Source organism: Cetorhinus maximus, chromosome 6 (genome assembly GCF_964194155.1).
Source record: "Cetorhinus maximus chromosome 6, sCetMax3.hap1.1, whole genome shotgun sequence".
NCBI lineage: Eukaryota > Metazoa > Chordata > Chondrichthyes > Lamniformes > Cetorhinidae > Cetorhinus > Cetorhinus maximus.
The window spans coordinates 37,861,683-37,875,254 of NC_135884.1; the positions used below are offsets into that span (position 1 = coordinate 37,861,683).

General features: G+C 40.4%; 1 protein-coding gene across 4 annotated transcripts in view; it reads right to left on the minus strand.

Moving 5' to 3' along the window:
- fhit (fragile histidine triad diadenosine triphosphatase) overlaps positions 1-13,572 on the minus strand; it is a 1,241,405-nt gene that overhangs the window by 1,151,560 nt on the left and 76,273 nt on the right. The window lies entirely within an intron of this gene.

Here is a 13,572-nt window from a genome sequence, read left to right on the forward strand (position 1 = left end):
CTCTGCAATAACAAGAAGATCTGCTTCTGCCTTTGTTTTCAGGTGTTAGACCATGCACATACATTTCAATAACACACGACCTGGGGCCACAGTCTCCACGGTAGCTAAACCACACAGGCTTATCGTCAGGCAGAACTTTAGCAGATCACATGACTCTCTTCATTTCTCAATTTTACCTTGAATTAAAAAGACAATCCAAAACATAATCCTCTTATAAAACTTTGCATTCATAACACCATTGATGAATTCCCTATGGTCCAGGGGTCATCAATTGTACCCAAGTAGCCATGAAGGCACTGACAGACCAGCCAGCCAGATTCCACAGCCACGGAAAGCACATCAAGCAGGTCTATGCTTGGTTCCCATGCAGCTGCCCTCTGAAGCATTCCCAATATTTTCAGTTTTTGTTTCACATTTCCTGTAGCTGGAGTATTTTGCTTTTATTGAAGCAGTTTGTTTACCTGAAACAACTTACACACTCTTCTTGAATTGATGCACCCCAATTAAGTAAGCCAAATTAACTTGGGCACAAATTGTGAAGAAAGAAGGGTGGAGAATTTCCAAGCCCATACAGAGGTATTGTTAGTCTAAGCAGCTGAATCTGAACACCAAACAGCTTATATGTTGGACCTCTTGGGATCTTTTGGAAGTTTGATTAGAGCATTTTTAATTTTGGAACAAAGTGAATGTTCTCTCTGTGGCATTAGCTCAGGTCAGCATGAACAAGAACAAGAACAAGGATCGTAGATTGCAGGCAATAGGAGACACTGGTGTCAGGGTATTAGTGGCAGTATGAGTACAGCCTAAAGCTTAGCAGCTACATGTCAGACAAACTGAAAGGCAAATTAGTCACATTCAATCTGCAATTTAGGTAACATGTCAAAGCTGTGGGTGATCAATTGTGATTCTAGCGTATACTTCACCAAACCTACACCTCTGCCTTGGTCTCTTAATGCAGCCTTCTAACAGTTCTTTTATAATGCTCAATGGTCAATAGAGTCACTTAAACTGTGTAAATTATTGCAACAAGGCTGCCTGACTACTTAGTCATTATTTTAGTTCTTTCTTTTAAATATCAGTACATTGAAGAGCAAAACTAAAGTGTTTATGTAGCAAACTTGTTATTAACTCTCTGAACCTTGTTTATTGTTTGCAAAATACATTGATGTGACATTTGTAATCCTGCAGATTTTGCACGTTTTAACAAAGCACAAAAGAATGTGAAATCATGACACCAGGTGAAAGTAATTATGCTTATTTTACTAACATCTATAAACATTGTGACTACATCAGTTTTGCAGTACTATAAATTGCACAAACGTCTGTTTAAGATATTTGCAGTTTTGCCAACAAAATAATGAAAATAATGTCTGCCCACTGCTGTTACATGTAATAGTAGCAGTGTACTTAATGTTCAAGACACCAAATAAGTTGATCACCCATTATCATAAAAACTTTACCACATTATGCTGTGACGCTTTCTTCCATCAAATTTTTTCCAATTAAGCCCAGATTCTTGATAAAAGTCAGTTAACAGAATGTTTTATAATGGGTATTTGCTGCTAATTATGAGGTTATTAGTACACATAAGACAAAATCACAGATGCTTTCCCAGCTTAAAACATCAATCTTTACTTATCCTTTTTACAATTAACCATTTTATTAATTAAGACACATATGATGGACCAAATGGCCTCCCCTTAACTGGATGATACAATTAGTGTACTGATCAGAACTAATCCAAGGTTTAAGTGATAGGTCCCCCTTGTCCTCACTTATCACCCCACCAGCCTCCACATTCAAAGGATCATCCTCCGCAGTTTCCGCCAACTCCAGCATGATGCCACCACCAAACACATCTTCCCTTCAACCCCCCTGTCGGCATTCCATTGGGACCGTTCCCTCTGGGACACCCTGGTCCACTCCTCCATCACCCTCTACACCTCAATCCCCTCCCACGGTACCTTCCCATGCAACCGCAGAAGGTGCAACACTTGCCCCTTTACTTCCCCCCTCCTCACCATCTAAGTGAAGCAGCACTCCACTTGCACTTCCCTCAATTTAGTCTACTGCATTCGCTGCTCCCAATGCGGTCTCCTCTACATTGGAGAGACCAAACGCAGACTGGGTGACCGCTTTGCGGAACATCTTCAGTCTATCCGCAAGCATGACCCAGACCTCCCCGTCGCTTGCCATTTCAAACACCACCCTGCCCTCATGCCCACATGTCCATCCTTGGCCTGTTGCAATGTTCCAGTGAAGCTCAACACAGACTGGAGGAACAGCACCTCATCTTCCAATTAGGCACTTTGCAGCCTTCCTGACTTAACATTGAGTTCAACAATTTCAGATCATGAACTCTCTCCTCCATCCCCACCCCCTTTCCGATCCCCCTTTTTCCAATAATTTATAATTTTAAAAATTATTTTTAACCTAAAAGTTTTATTTCAAATACATATGAATCATAAAATTAGATATTCATAACAGTATAAATATAGTCATTCCAGCAGTTCCTAATGGATACCCTACAAACAAGATGAAAAGAAGTACATTGGCCAGTCCTTGTCCTTTATGTTGCTATGGATATGAGCTTGCTGATACCTAAGTGACAATCACAAGCCAACATTTTTACAGTTGGAAACAAATTCAAGAGGAAGTGGGAGATGCAGACCATGGCGCTAATATCCCTTTGATTTGCAGTGGTTTCTATGGTGACATAGCAGCCTGCGTAATGCTACTTTATTGATGTAGTCCAATATTCCATTCAACAGCGACAATATGCTGAATAATGACAGCTGGGAGGAAGCAGAAAGCTAGAATAGATAGGCCTCAAATCATGAGAGTATAGCTGAAATATTCTCCACCCTCATTTTTCCCCTTTCCTCCACTTCTGTCATGAACGTTAGGATACAGGTCTTTAAATACTTTTTTTATATATAATCTTTAGAATGATCGACCTAAACGGAGTTGGTGTATTTGGTGACCACTTTGGTGCCTTCGGAGATGGCATGTTTGGCCAGTTCCCCTAGCAGCATGAGGCAGACGGCGCTCTGGACCTCCCTGGCCAAAATGTGGTGCTTGTTGTAATGAATGAGATGCGAAGCCTCGGAAGCAATGAAGGATTTCATAACACTCGTGACCTTGGAGAGATCCTGCTGGAAAGGTGGACCTGAGTCAGCACCCTGTACACGTAAGTGGAATAGCTCTGCCAGTGAGATTTCCTCCACTTCTTGGGCACTTTAGTCAGCGACTGCTTCGACACCTTGCAGGACACCCACTGCCCTTTGCTGCAGCCACCACCTTAGGCATTCCATTCAACTTGGACCAACTCAAGTCAGCTGTTTTTCATTCATGGGATGTGGGATATTGTCAGGTGTCAGCTGTGGCTCAGTTCATAGCACCCTCGCCTTTGAATCAGAGGGTTGTGGGTTCATGTCCCACTCCCGGAAAACCAAGTACTGTGATTGTACTCGAAAGAAGTTGCAATCTGTGACTGTTGGTAACTCGAAAGAGTTTCAGAGAGGCAGTTAAGAGTCAATCACATGCTGTGCATGGAGTCACATGTAGGCCAGGCCAGGACAGCAGATTTCCAAATGGGTTTTTACAACAATCAACAATGGTCTCATGGTCATTATTAGACTTTTATTTCCAGATTTTTATTGAATGCTGTGGTGTGATTTGAACCCAGGTCCCTGGGGCATTACCCTGGGTCTCTATTATTAGTCGAGCAACAATACCACTAAGCTATCACATCCTCTATAAGCTTGGTCTTTAACTACTAAAAACCCGCTAATACCTCACCCAACTGGCCATTCTTCATTTGTGAACCTAGACACTTGACAGATTAATTGTCTGGAGGGAGGGATCACACCCAAGCTTCATCCTGTCTTCACCCGCTGTTCCCATGCACACATCTTGCAGCAGTAACCCAGGATCAGGTGCCCTGTCACATTTTCTTTTTCGGATGCTCAAGCCAATATTAACAACCTTACTGCCGCTCCAGATGACATCAGTTAACTTTGTTAGACCAGAAATTGAACCTGTGACTTTCCTGGGCTGTGTGGCTCAGTTCCACACTGGGCAATACAGTCAAATAGTGAGCCCCAAAATGACTTTTAAATTCTCTCAAACCTGGGGTGAAGTTACAGACTTAAATATATTCTAGAACATATATTGTTTCACCTAAGAAAAATTGTTACATTTTCTTTAAGAAGAGGCATAATTAAATATACATTTTCTCAAAGTTCCTAAACAGCTACTGCAAGCTAATGCTAAGTGGTCAGTTTTGTTGCGGTCACATTACCAACTTAAATGCTTTTTGTGCTATTAGCATTAAATGAATGTCACATGACCGACAGCATATTATTCAGGTGTTGCACAGTGCACTCTTTACAACCCAAGTTTAACCTCCATGGCCTGACCTCTGCTCTCAAATACCTAACAGCGTGCACCATGTTTATTATTTGCATTGAGCACATCAAAACACTCTTACACTTCTCTTTATGAAAGGGACCACAATCCACAGCTAAAAGCTATTCCACAGAGAAACCAGACTTATTTATCCCTGTCTCTTTTGTGATCTGATCGAGCTTGTGCAAGGTAATGTGGATGGATGGTACATGGCATAGCAGAATATTTGTCAAATATAAACCTAGGCTATGATGAGAAGGTTTGTACAGTGTTCAGGCTTACCAATAACTCCATATAAAAGGTCTAAAAGATATAAGATCCTTTTGGGCTTCCATGTTTCTCAGTCATAGATAATATTAATCTGATTTCTCAGTGACTAAAACTTAGCCACTTCTGGATATGCTCAGGCACATCCTGGTTGCGTTTAAACTGTCTAAGATGGTGTCATAAAAACTTCATGTTGGCATTAATACATGGACAGGAAAAACTGCATTGTTTAAAGAATTGCAAAGCAGGACCATCACTCTGTATGGAACATTTTGACCCACCCAGAAGAAAAACACTAAAAACTGGGAAATAAAAATACTGGACCAAACTGGTCTTGTATACCTTAAAGTGAAACGCCAGTAAAAACTGGAAAATAAGAGTACTGGTCCGAACTGATTTTTCCTTCTGCACAGCCCCTGATAGGCAGGCTGAGTCCATGGGCAGAATCTTGTGGAGGTGACCGGAGTCTTGGCCGCCAACTGGAGAGAATGGGAGCCCCATGTCAGCTCTTTTCAGGAATGCCCATCGCATCTTGTTCCACTCAGGCACATGACAGAAAAGCTGCGGGCATTCTCCAGGGATCAAGGGCACCAGTGGTGGGGGGCAGAAGTCCTGTCCACCAAGAGCTGCTGGCTAATCAGAGGATAACAGCTCTGTAATGCCACTGGGGAGGCAAAGCAGTGGCTGCAGCCAGTACATCTCCCACTGAGGCCGAGGATCATCGGTGGATCCCAGGCCAGAGGTGAGTGATGGCGGGAGGGAGGTGGCAGGGTGGGGGTTTGCGGGGAGGGGGTTCAGCAGAAAGTTCAGGGAGTGGCTCTCAGCAGGCTCCCCTCTTCCCGATGCCGGGTCCCTTGATCAGGCACTGAGTGCCTTTGAATGGCATAGACTGAGTTAGAATCCAAGTTATATGGACAGCTTGGAAATGAAAAGGTGTACTTTGCAATACACATTCAAAAATGACAGAATACACTAAAAATGTCTCAGATTATCAGAGAAACAAAACAAAGATTACAACAGCAAACACTAGGGGCTAAACTGCAACTATGGTAGTGATTATGACAAGCTGAAATCACTTTCCTAGTATTACAAAATGCAAGTCAGTAACTTTTTGGGCTGGATGTCTGAAGGTCTATTGTGGCAGGATATCAGTTATTCCACATGATGACTTCTGCTTTGTTTGAGGTGTTTCAGTGGGGACAGTAAATTGAACAAGTCAATATAATATTGCATACCTCATAACCAGTTTTGTGCTTCATTTACAGAGGAGTGGGAACTACTCATCTCTGATCATTAAGCTAGGAAAGGTAAGAAATGTTCAACTTATTCTACTTTTTAAATTTTAAAATATACAGTTGATAGGAGAATTTTAATAATGTAAGTTTCTTACAATCCACTTCATCAGCAATAAAAGAAGCATTTGTGGGAACAGGCAGCACATCAAAAAACAGCTATTTAAAATCAATAGAAAGGAAGGTTTTGTTCAACCCACTTTTATTTGGTTTGAATCATATTAATTTGCTCCCATTTGATACTTGAAAATAAATTAGTTAGTGGGAGACAGAAAACATTTAAATTAGTAACAACATGTTCATTTAAGTCGTTGCCACTCAAGTGTTGAAGCTGTTTTTGCATGAAACACTTCCTATTCACAAATGTCTTTTTATTTTTCATAATAATATAATTTGATGGTTATAATATACATTTACAATGTTAAATGCATACTATAGCACCCTATTGCTGTGAGCACAAAATAATTAAAGTTTTTCTGAAGCAAATTTAGTTGATTTGCATTTGACATGCAAGATGTAAAAGCACTATAATTTAGTTAAAGCTGCAAAAATCAAAGACTAGGGAATGGCATTTTGGCATGTTATTATTTGGTGCGATTATAAATTCACGGCTGTGAAAAGAACTACACATTAATTGCATTAGCCTTACAGACCATAATGTGTACTCAACTACTTTGGAAGATTCTTATGCAGTACTGGTAATGGAATACTGTGTATAGTTCTGCTTACCAAAGGAAGGAAACACCTTCCTTAGAGGGGTTCACTTAATTGATTAACGGAAATCAGCGATCCCTCCAGAACACTTCAATATTACTAGGCTGTCAAATCATGACGCTCTAGTCTGTGTTGTAAAGCACTAGTCTCCCATTCTTGGCACTTGAGTTAGAAACTCAGTCTCACCAATATTAGCACTTGGACGTTCTTAATGGAAGTGCTTTGCAGAATCCCTGCTATTCCATAACAAATAGCATTATTACAAAGAACAATAATCTAAGGAGGAATGAGAGAACCTTCTGATCGCCAATATGAAGTTACATTAATGGTGTATATGGAATCTATAGCCCAGATTACTGCACATCATTTTCAACTGAAGAAAAGCAATGTGGATGGTGGGGAGACAGCTATAATCTAAATGCTGGAAGCAGAACAAGGGAAAAAACACATTTTTACATAATTAATGAATACTAAGTTTCCGTTTTCTTTAAACCTCCCTACTGAATAAATAAGAACAACATCACCTCTATGTCCCATAGCACAAGGAAATTTGAGAACATCCACAGCACAAAATAATTAGACTTGCTTATAAATAGCAAGTTGCATGATCTCAGGGCATCCCAAAATGCTTCACAGCCAATCAAATAATTTAAGTGCAGTCACTGTAGTAATATAGGAAAACACAGCAGCCAATTTGCACACAATAGGTTCCAAATACAGCAATGAGATAAAACACCAGATATTATGTTTTGGCAACGTTGCCTGAAGGATAAATATTAACCAGGGCATCAAGATAACTTGCCTGCATTTCTTCGAATACTGCCAGGGTTGGAGAGGGGTTGGGGTAATTACGTCTACCTGTGGGAGCATAGAGGGCCTCAATTTAACATCTCATCTGAATGGCAGCAATTCCAATTGTGCAATCCACCCTCAACTATTGCCTGAAGTATTTGCCGAATCCTGGAGTGGGATTTAAATATAGAACCACTGACTCAAAAATCTTGGATAGTTTATCAGCCATCAAGACCTTCTGAGTTTGATATTTGTATTTCAATCATTTAAGAAGTCATACGTACACTACCTAAATCTCCAGTAAGAATTCAAGTTTTAGCTCTGATTTACAAAGAATGGCAGGTTGTTATATATGTATATATATATATTATTATTGATTGGGGAACCATTGTTAGGATTATTTTGCTCCATCCAAATATATATAAAGCAGTCTAATTTTAACTGCAAGCTTTTCCAAGTAGAATTTAAAGAGTCCCAATTTATAAAGGAAAAAAATCATACATGACACGCAGTTTAGAATTATGTTTAATTACTTTTATTACTTTAATTACTAAAGATTTTTTATGCAGTGAGTCATTAGCATTGCCAGAGAGTGTGTTGGAGACATATTCAATTGTAGAATTGGATAATTATCTGAAGAGGAAAAAATTTCAGGGCTATCGGGAAAACTTAGGGAATGGGACTAAGTAAGCTGCTCTTACAGAGAGCTGCATGTACACAATGGGCAGAATGACCCCCTTCTGTACTGTAACCATTCTATGATTCTATGAAAGGAGAAGAACTTGTATTAAAATAAAATATTTTATGTCCTTAAGATATCCCAAACAAGTCAATTGTTTACTTTCAAAAGTAGTCATCAGAGAATTTGCGCACATGGTCTCATTAATGACAATGAGATAAATGGTGGTTTTGGTCAAGGGAAAAATGTTGACCAGTTCATCAGGAAAAGTCTTCATCTTTAAACATTGCCATGGAATCTTGTATTTTCACCTGAGAAGATAGACAGGCCTTAGTTTAACACTTCAGCTGAAAGACAGTGGCCTACAAATTTGATGGCATGGCGTTTAATGTAGCGTGCGCTTGCCCAGTCCACACCTGAAGTTGCATCAGAAGAGAGTAACTCCTCCTGGTTCCAAATTAAAACTTGGAATGCTGCTGGCCAGCATGTCTTCCAACTGACTGCATCCACCCTTTTGGACTCAGGGCCCTCATCTAGGTTGGCCAATCTGGGTTTCCCCCTCATTCCCCTGCCCCAGAGAGCTGCCTCTGGGCTTGACATAGTAATGAAGCCAGTAGCCCAATTTTTCGTGGTCCAGCCATCAGCCTCATTAGGTGCATGTGCTGGATCCAGATTTCCCACTTTGGTCAGAATCCAATTCCTAGGCTAGCATCTCCAACAATGCAGTACCACCTCTGTATTACATTGAAGTATCAAGCTAGATTACTGGGGCTTGAACCCATGATCTCCTGACGAAGTGGCAATGAGCTAATCTGACATTTGATTGCTTGTTGTTACATCATTAACGCTGCATCATTATAGTAGGAGGAAGTCTGACAGTGTGTCTTTTCTGCAGCCTGAGAGTACCTCTACATCATGTCCTCAACTTATTCAGGATCAATCCCAGCCAGCACAGCAGGCAAGAGGCAGCAGGTTCTTGGTTAAATAGAAGTGGTGGTTCGATGGGGAACAATAGTCCTGATGACTAAAGACACAGAATCTGAAATTAAAATGTGAACCTTGAGAAGACAGATGGCCTTTTTCTCAGTAATGCATCTGTTCAACCTAACTATCAATTGCAGTATGTAGCTCCAAGTCATCCATGCATTTTTTTTAAATATGTTGATTGATTTTAGGGAAATCATACCCTGCCACAGTCCTAGACTGATTATTGCATGTTTCGGTACAATTTTAAACCTGTCCAAAACAAAGTAATAATATTTTAATGAATTATCTGAATTAAAAACTGGATAAGCTGCCATGCAACATCTGATGACATCAAAACACATTAATATCATTTTCGTAAATATCATAGTTGCGCCTACTCATCAGAGATAAAAAGACAAATTCCAAATACTCCAAAACTTTAATCTAATTTCAAGTTCAAATAACAATTACAAACCGCTCCAACAGTTCACATCATTCGAAGCAATTAATTACAACAATCTATCTGGTGCTCAATGTCAACGTCTGTCAGCACAGTAGACAATAGGAGGCAGGGACTTGGTTAACTAGTGCAGTCAAGAAACAGTGGCCATGATTTTTTTCTGTCTTTTCTCCCATTTCCCCTTATTCTGTTCCTTTTTAAATCCTGTTCATCTGTGGCATCTCCCAGTTCTGAGGAAAGGTTCAATGTCTGAAAGATCAACTTGTGTTCTTTTAACAGATGCTGCTTTACCTGTTGAGCCCAGCATTTTCTGTTTTTGTTTCAGATTTCCAGCATTTGCAGTGTTTTGCTTTTAATTACACAACAGGCTTGAATTCACTGAGTTATATGTTACTTTGTTCTTAGAAACTGCAGGCGATAGCATTCACATTTATCTAATTAAGTTTTGCAAGTTATTGTTCAGAAAATTGGGACTAAGTTTGCAATGAGGTCTAGAGGCATACAGAAGCGCAAACCTGTCAAGCACAGAGAGCAGGGAGTAAATAGTAGCAAGTAGTCCTTGGGCTGTGTAATGAATGTCATTGATAATGATACATTCACATGTGGAAAAATACACTATATTCCTGTTAAATTGGCCACAGTCTCCAGAATTTCACGCTTTGAAAATATAACTTCTGGCTTTATGACCTGTTACCTCTTTAAACTCTAAGCAATAGCAAAAATACTCCCTACTTCAGTTCACCACTTGCTGTTTATTGGTAATATCTTTATCGTAATTATCATAACCACGTTTTAAAATTTCCAGTAATTCATATGTTTAGCAATTGTGACTAGCTTTGTGGTATTATAATTAAAGCTCCAACCCAACACTGTTGTTGAAAGATAAGGAAGCATAATTAAAAATGTTTTTAAAGAAACAAGTGACTTATTAACATAAGCATGAATATATCCATTAAGACATTAATTAGAACAGAGCTGTCCTGCTTTTAATTTGCTGATATGGGACCATATAAGTTTATCATGGTCATAGTCTGCCCAATATTGAGTTAATTATATTGTCAAACCATTGATACGTGTTTGCACATTCTGTTTTAACTGTATGAGGAGTGTACTGGCAATAGTAAATAAATAGGTGTTTGCTTGGATTATTTAAGAAATGTAATTAAGCATTCTCCACATTGAAATTATTACATTCTGCTTTTCAGAAATAAAGCCCTTCAAAATCGTGTGATATCTCATGATTTTAAATATTCTAGTCAAATAACAGGTAACATCTGAGATGTGTCATTCCAGAAGCAGCAGCCCCTTAGGTCTTCTTTTAACTACTATTGTGCAATAGACTAAGTTTTCTTGGGTCACATATGGTATGATATGAAAATATTGCCATAACAAACCCAGTCTTTGAAGTGTGAAACAATATGAAATGCATCAGTAGCAAGTAGAAATGCTACTTTGTGCACAACTTTTTAACCCCAGTGTTGCTTTTTGCCGTGATAATGGCCGGGATTTTCTGTGCCCACTGGTGTTGGGCGTGTTCGGTGGCATGAGCGGACGATATGGTGAGAAGACCAAAAATTAGTTTCACGACATTGTGAAACCAGTTTGCGATCGTCCACACAGCTCGTCGATGGCAGGCTGCGTTTCTCGCCATTGGGCATCAGGAACCTCATCGTAATTCATCTAATTTTCATTATTAGGCCAGCCCACCGGACTCATCCCCCCACCACCACCACACTGGATTGTCTGCCCACATTGGTGGGAGACACAATGATGTGTTTCACAACAGCACAGATAATGCGTGAACTTGGCGGGCTGCACTTCGATCAGGTCAACCATGTGTGGGTGGTTTTCGATGGCTGCAGGGCTGGGGCTTGCTTGGGGAAGGGGTAGAAGTGACCTCAGGCAAGGGAAGAGGCTGCATGATGAGGGTTGTACTGGGGAAGGAGGGTATCCCAGGCTGTGTGTGGCAGCACATGTTGATCTGTGCAAGTGGCCTCAAGATGATGAGGGCTGAGGGGGCAGTGTCCAGAGGAGATGAGGCCAGATGGACATGTGAGGATATGTGTGTGAGAATGTCCCTTGAACTGGCAGTGAGTGAGGTGTCAGTGAATGTGTGATGGGCTTGAGTGTGTGAGTTTAGAGTGACGAGATGACTGCCATACCCTGGCTGCATGGATGAGATCAGTCATCATTGATCTGCATTGGATGGCCAACCTCTTCTGTGCAGCAATGGCACTGATCACCACTGCCAATACCTACCAAGCCAGAGTGGTAATGTTGCTGCCCCTCCTGTGGCCAGAGTGGAGGTAGAAGACATCATAGCGGGCCTCCACGGCGTCCAAAAGGCACTTGAGAGCTTCAGTCTTCTTGCCTTTCGGAGCCATGTCTTCTTTGCTGCAGTCTTGCGCTGGAAGCACTGAGCACAGCTGTACTTTAAATGTGGTGCCTGGTGGCGTGATGAAGCGGCAAGGCGATGGCATGGCTGGCGAATCAGAGCCCGCCTGCCATGTTTCCTGGGAATGCATAATTAATGCAACAGGTTTGGGACGATACAGCGTGAAAAGCTGGCATTGCGGCCGGCGGGTAAAATGTGGTTTTTCCCACTCGCTACTGCACTTAATGTAAATCTGGGACAATTCTGCCCAATGTTTGTGGGGCACTAAAAGGGGTCTGCAAGATATCATTTAAAGGTTAAACAGCTGTTAGGGTGGAGCATGCCTTTGGAAAAAAATATTTGAGTCAGTTTCCAAAGATGAATGAATTACTGTTCTCTTTCCCTTTAGACATTTACATAATTGGTACAAAAGGAACAAGGTGTAATGTCCAAGCATCTCAGTTGCCTTACGCTGCATTCCAATGGTACAGCAGTTTGGCACATTACTGAAAGTCACTACATATTTGTAACTCTTTCGAGTACATTCACAGTTCTTGGTTTCCGGGAGTGGGACATGAACCCACAACCTTCTGAACTACATATTTGTAGTAGTACCTTGTTTTGATATGTAATTCACACAGTGAGTTAATTTCAGCCAGTGTTAGGACAGGTGCCAAGTGAAGGTAGTCACTTCATGATAAGGATCAAAGGTATAATATAAACTAGCAAACAATTCAACTGCCAATTGAATGAGCACCTAGGTCTGGGAAGGAATGCTGCAAGGTACCAGGAGCTTAAAGACTTGTTTTAATTATTTAAAAGCAGGTATACAATATGTGGTATAGTGCACATTACAAACAAATATGGTCTATTATGTATCATAATGTGAATGTGTTGATGTAAAGGTTATACTATATGATCCACATACAGTGCCATAGAATGGTAACTGGGTTTATACCCATGGTTTCCCACACAGTGAGCTCCAATCTCAGATGTGTAGCATTGTGGAAACAAACTATGGAAGCCAGGCACATCCCTATAAAGAGGAATAAAATGAACCTAAGTGAGAGCAATCCCATGGCTGCTCTCAGATCCCCCTTTATCAGTCATAAAGTTGTACAAAAGAGATCTGGAAGCAAACCATTATAATTAGAACAATTGTGCGGCAATAATGAGCTGAGATCCAAAAGACAAAATTGTGATAAAACAGAGCAATAAATCAACAATTCTATTTGAAATTAAATACTGACACATTTGATCAAACCGTTGCAGGTTTTATGCAATCGCAGCACAAATATGACCTTTCGCACCTCAGCTATATGCAATGTTTTCAGTGTAAACTATCCACATTTTGTTTCCACAAAGAGTTAACTAGCTGCACATTATTGTTGAACTTTCTGCTCCTAGTATTTTCTATTTAAGAACTATCAAGAATAAATGGGCAACTGGCCAATATCTCCTTTGTTAACATTTAGGGAAAGATATTATCAGATCATGGACACCCGAAAGTGGGGTTAATTGGAAAGCTCTACTAAAGAGATCGCACAGGCATAATGAGTCAAGTAGCCTCCTTCTGTGCTGTATCATTCGAAGATTCTATGAACATCTTATTGGAAAC